Raw genomic sequence first — 6000 nt, 5'->3', positions numbered from 1 at the left:
TGCTTATTCAATGTCAACGTTGTGTATTTGTCTTCTCATATGGTTGACATAGCCTGTGGACCACCGTGCGTCACGGTAGCATGCGAAAGCGATCCCGTGGCGCCCCTCGTTAAGACGGAAAGGGTATCGCTGGTTTTTTAGTGGGTATTTCGATGTTCGGGGCGCACCAAGTCCAGTCCAATACACCGAGTCGCCAGTGTCCAATACACCGAGTATTGGACACTGGCGAGCCCCACCAAAACCAGACTCCCAACTGTTCCCGTGGGGGAAACGCGTAAAGCGTTTTTCCAGCGTTAAAAAAAAGGCTGTGGGCCATGCGAAGTTAAGAGAAAAAGTTAACAAGTGTACAGTGACTAGTATTTCTCATCGTTTTTATATACATCATGTTTGTTAATAACCTGTTTTAACAGATACATATATACATATAATTAAGTTAATTTATACACTAAGTTACTATTTCACTTCCTGTACGACGAGTAGTAAAATATTGAAAAGGAATATTAGATAAAATATTATCTAAAATGTAATTTTTTGTAAATATTTTTATAGGTATGTATTTTTTTCGAATGTGTCGGATTTTTGGAGGCCGCAATTTCTGAGGTACTGAGTTCGAACTCGATCCCTAGATCAGAGCAAGAGGCAGAAAAATGCTCAGTTGAAGGCTTACAGTCTTGCCGTTTTATTGGATAATGAGTGGGAGAGAACAGTAAGTGCACTTAAGGTATCGCCCACACTTGTCCACTATAATATGTCCTACGTAGTTATCTAGTCTCCCATGAGAGAGGCCGCCGTTAGCGGAATCAATACCATATACCTAATACACGATATCATTTGTTCATTTACATACAAGGTTAGCATTTCGCAGACTTTCATCATTATTAATTCTAAATCTATATTAATATTATAAATGTGAAAGTAACCCTGTCAGTCTTTCACGCTTTCACGGTTAAACCACTGAACCGATTTTGATGATATTTGGTATGAAGCAAGCTTGAACTCCAAAGAAGGCTACTTTTTATATTACCTATATACCTTTCGACGAGCCGATTGGCGTGGTTGGTAGATACTTGCCTTTCACGACGAAGGTTGTGGGTTCGATTCCCACCCAGGACAGACATTTGTGTGCATGAACATGTATGTTTGTCCTGAGTCCGGGTGTAATTATCCATATAAGTATGTATTTACAAAAGAAAAGTAGTATATGTAGTATATCAGTTGTCTGGTTTCCATAGCACAAACTTTGTACAAGCTTAATTTGGGATCAGATGGCCGTGTGTGAAAAATGTCCCAGGACATTATTATTATTATTAACATCCTTTACCACCAGAACTCCCCAAATACGTAGTCAAAGTCGCGGACCAAAACTAGTACTTAATTACAATCCATTTAGTCTTTCCTCACAATGGTTTCCTTCATCGCTGAGCACGAGATGAATTATAAACACAAATTGAAACAGGAAGTGATCAGTGCCAGGGTTTGAACTCGCAATTTTCGGTTCAGATTCACGTGTTCTGGGCCCTATCGTCAAGTGAATGCTCCTCTTATTTTATTTTTAGAATATGATAATTCTTGTAGAGCGTAGCTTACAATTATTTTAATTGGCACTAATTATTGTTTCTTTGAAGTAAATATATAATACTTTTTAATTACGTATTCATGCGCTTGCTCAATTCAGATCTCACAACTTTCCTCTCTAGAAATAGCCGCTAATTCCCATTCCTAGAACTAATTAAAATGTATATTTACATAAAAATAATTTAGGTAAAAATAACAGAAGATTAAAATAAAACAATATTATGACAATTATCAATATATGGATTATTATAGGATTCAAAGACATCGTTTTAATTCGTATTTCAATAAAATCGGTTCAATTTATCAAAAGTTAAAACGACTTAGTTATACGTTTATATTTGTTACCCCTATTGAAATAATTTTCCCGGGATACGACTAAACGGGGTGTTTTGATTTGAAATTTTTTTTTATTAGGTTGTCCTGTTATAATAAGAAATTAATAAATCTTCGGGCGTTAGTTTAAATAAAAAATACGATACAAAACCTTTTGCAATTATAAATAGGAAACCAATCACTTACGACCTTTTGCATTGAAACAATTGCGATATACCAACATAGCAGGAAAAACAAAGACTTTATCATCTTAAGCCAGAAATATCTTACTACAAATAATAGATTTTTTAACAGTAAAACAGAATATAATGAGAGAAATTTCAATTACATTGATACTCCTTTATGTATCTCAAAAGGATTATCTAGATGAACACACATACATACATGATACTAAAAGATATTGTCATATAACGTTTTACAGTTTACACGCAACAAAATGTTACAACGGTTGTGTTTCTATAGTTTCCAATTATACTCAAATTTACGACTGTTTTGCAATATTTCGAGACAAAAATAACATAATTTATTATATAAACGAATGTAGTTAAATAGAAACGATACTCCAATGACATGGAGAACACGTCTTTGGAGATTTTATTATTTAAAAAAAAGAGAGATCCGTTGCACTGTTCAAATATTTTTAAATAATAATCGTAAAATTCATCACGATACAGTATTTAGTCTCGCTTTTACATGCAAACCAGTTTGCACAGTAAAGCAGGCCCGTGTTAATTTTATCGTTCTTTCGCGCAAAACTTAAAAGTGTGATTTTTCGTTAATTAATTGCATTTTTATAGTCACATGTCTAAGTTCTTTGAAGTATGATATATGGACGTATAAAACATACAATATTATGTACGTAGTGTAGGATCATTGTTTTCGGTTAAGGGTCAGTTTCAAACGACGCATAAAAACGCATTAGAATCGATTTCTGTGAAGGGACGACCGCTTCATCACTTTCATGTTTGTGAAATCGCCACTGAACTGAATCAACGCAATAGTTGTAATAAGACCAAGGCGTGGCTGTTAGTCAGTGGAGAAGTCTGAGAGGAGTCAAGCCAACGTTACTTTAAGACAGTACATACGTCAACAGTCGGTATTGATTTTGCGCAACAACACTTAAGCTGGAATTTTTAGCAAAAAATCATTCCTGAGATAGACGAGAGCATAATGTGTCTGCATAGCAATATCAGGGGAAACGGACTGTACAGTATTAAATATTAAAATTTTAATGGCCTATTTTTAATAATGTATTTTTTAAATACATATAAATAAAAACTCCCGCCATAAAACGCTATTAGTAACATAACGCGCTGGAAATATATAGTGGCGAGTTTTTTTTAAATTATAATATAGTTTGCAAAGGTCAGCAACCGGTCTGTCTCGTAAGGATCACTGGTCCAACAAACCTGTTTCGATTTATTACACTACTGAAAAAATGCTCCTTTTTGCGATGGACATTATGTTTATATCATAAGTAGGAATGATTAAACCTGTGGTGAAGCGTTAAAACATTGATAATTTTATAAGTAAAAACTATGTAATAATAACAGATCAACTAGAAATGTGTTAAAGTACATGAAGTCTACTAAATTGCGACCTTGGTCTGTCAGACAGACAGCAAATTGTTTTTTAAAAAATAAACACATAACATACGTTTTTATTGTTCTTTGTTCAGGGTCGTGAATAATAAAACTGATCTGTTTTAAAGTGTTTCGAAAGTGGTTATAAAAAATTAAATTTAGACGTGTGTGTAATCGAATATTTTAATCTACTTATACTGAATTAATTATATTACTTAAGTAAAACTTTTGTACAAATTATATTTAAAAAAAAATTAACATTGCATATCTAAATAATTTTAACCTAAAATTACTTTTTTATCAGAAGTTAAACAAATATAGCCTCAAAAACAAAGAGTGCTGCTAACTATTAAGTTGTTGGTTTGTTTACTTGCGTCGTTATCATATTCGATCAAGGATAATGATATTTTTGATAAGAAACTTTTTTGATCTGACCTTCGAAGTAATGTATTTACACATATTTTATCTGTGGATGTTCTACGAGTCGGTATGCAGTTGGTACCAACTGAATACCACTGGCGCCTTTGATTGTTACTATTTTAATAATGGCTTGTATGATGATGTCCGTGCTCCGATATGCTTGGGTAAAATGGATGGTTTAAATAATTTCACGACTTTCGTTGCATGAATGTAATTGATCCAAATGTGATCTATATATTCTACTTTATGTACTATGTATATGACTTTATGTATCTTTATGTACTGCCGAATGTTTAGTCTAACAACAAATAATGGATTTAGTATTCCTGTTATCCGATTTGAAGCAGCCAAAGGTCACCAGGGAAATAACAATTTAAATAGCTACACATTCACAATGAAACAAAGAACAGCTAATGTATAAATCATTGGCGACAATTATGCGTCCATTGAAGCTGACTAAATTTTGGCAATGGCAGCTAAATTTCAAAATTCGAATTGCTATTGACATTTTTTTGACACTAGTTTATTGTAATACGAACCCTGTATTTCTAGATCTGCAGCTGTTCACCTTCTGTTTCAGATCTTGACCTTCACCCTGTGATAGGATACGCTAGTTTAATGCGCGTATAATTAATGTGTAAACTTTAATTTTGCCGTGAGAGTCCTGTTTTTACTATTCGAGCTATTTTACTTGAGTCGCTAAAAATGCGTCCGTTTATTCAAGTCTAGAAACTGTGTGTGGAACGGTTATTATTTTATCATATTTCTTCATAGTTCATTTTACGAGAACGTTTCAACCTTCCTCAATTAAATCTATTATTGGTCTCTAACTCGAATAACTGGTAAGAAACTCGACAGTAGTAATGTATTTATATATTAAGAACTAATTAATGTTGACATGTCACAAAAAATACATCAATTTGAATCATTTAAATGTAGTATTTATCGTGAAGTCTGGAAGCCTTTAGTGTCTAAGCCTTGATGAAATCGTTATAAGTTATATGGTGTAAGTCACTGTGATGTTGCATACAAAATACATACAAGGTGTCCACTTAAATGAGTTTGTTTCCTGTAAATTTCACAACGGTGTCTTACAATCTTCGTAGCTTGACACGATTTGCTGAATTATTTACATGTCGCGTTTAGTGTGGCCGAGACGGACTTGTGAGCATTATACATAGCGGTTCGATAGAGTTAAAACTAATTCACACAGTTACAATGTTATTGTCTTTTACAATCACTATTCTTCAACTGAATAAAAACGTATGACAGTTATTAACGTTGATGATCGTATGTCCTTTTTGTTCTTTATTCAAGCTTGATGACAGTGCGACGCTGTCAGTACTTCAGTTTCGAGCTTCATTTTGCGACTATATCAATGACCGTCTCCGACAAACATATATACGTACTTGATATTGCAGTACAAGTTAATTAGCTTAAAGTGAGGTATCGTGTAATGTTCCAATATTGGACCAAAATCCTTCTCTCTTATTGATGAAAAGGTTCCGGTACTGGTTGGTTACACATTATACGGCAGAATATCATCGGACACGTGCTTGTGTTTCCACAACGTCCTTTACTGAGAATAAGATGAACTATAAACACAAACAAGACACATGAACACTCAGTTGTTCTTGCTCGTATCCCATCGTATCGTGTACCCAAGATTTTCAGTTAAGATAGACCTTCTATCCACTGGGCCATCGCAGCTCTATAATCTATTTATGAACATGTGATGAGTGGGTGGTACCTACTGTACGTGGTGGTCTCTAACTTTAAATCGAAATTAGTGCTAACTCTATGAATAATTTATAACACTTAGTTGAAGCTATCCTAAAACTATTTGTGAACAAAATAAATCAATCCTTCAAATACTGCCTCGTTAGTCGCTAGTTCAAATTCCGGGTCGAGCCAATAAAAAGAGCTCAGGCGCAAGAACCCATTGGTCTTGTTTGGAGCATGAGAGAATAGCGCCCACACTTGTGCACTATAATATTTCCTGTGCGTCTGCATAGGAAATAATAGTCTCCATTGAGAATGCCGTGGCCGAAATTGGTCAGGACGACCTCATCAATACTGGATTTTATTT

The 6000-nt window shown here is 34.3% G+C and overlaps 1 long non-coding RNA gene across 1 annotated transcript in view; it reads left to right on the top strand.

Annotated features, from left to right (window-relative positions):
* Positions 1-1043: 1043 nt before the first annotated feature.
* The window catches only part of LOC126777392 (uncharacterized), a 172593-nt gene continuing 167636 nt past the window's right edge, over positions 1044-6000 (top strand). Inside the window, exon 1 of the long non-coding RNA XR_007670036.1 lies at positions 1044-1085. This is a non-coding gene — a long non-coding RNA (uncharacterized LOC126777392). The remainder of the gene's footprint in view (positions 1086-6000) is intronic.

The sequence above is a fragment of the Nymphalis io genome, chromosome 22, assembly GCF_905147045.1.
Source record: "Nymphalis io chromosome 22, ilAglIoxx1.1, whole genome shotgun sequence".
Taxonomy (NCBI): domain Eukaryota; kingdom Metazoa; phylum Arthropoda; class Insecta; order Lepidoptera; family Nymphalidae; genus Nymphalis; species Nymphalis io.
Note: the sequence above shows the minus strand (reverse complement) of the source record. Positions and strands in the feature narration are given on the sequence as shown.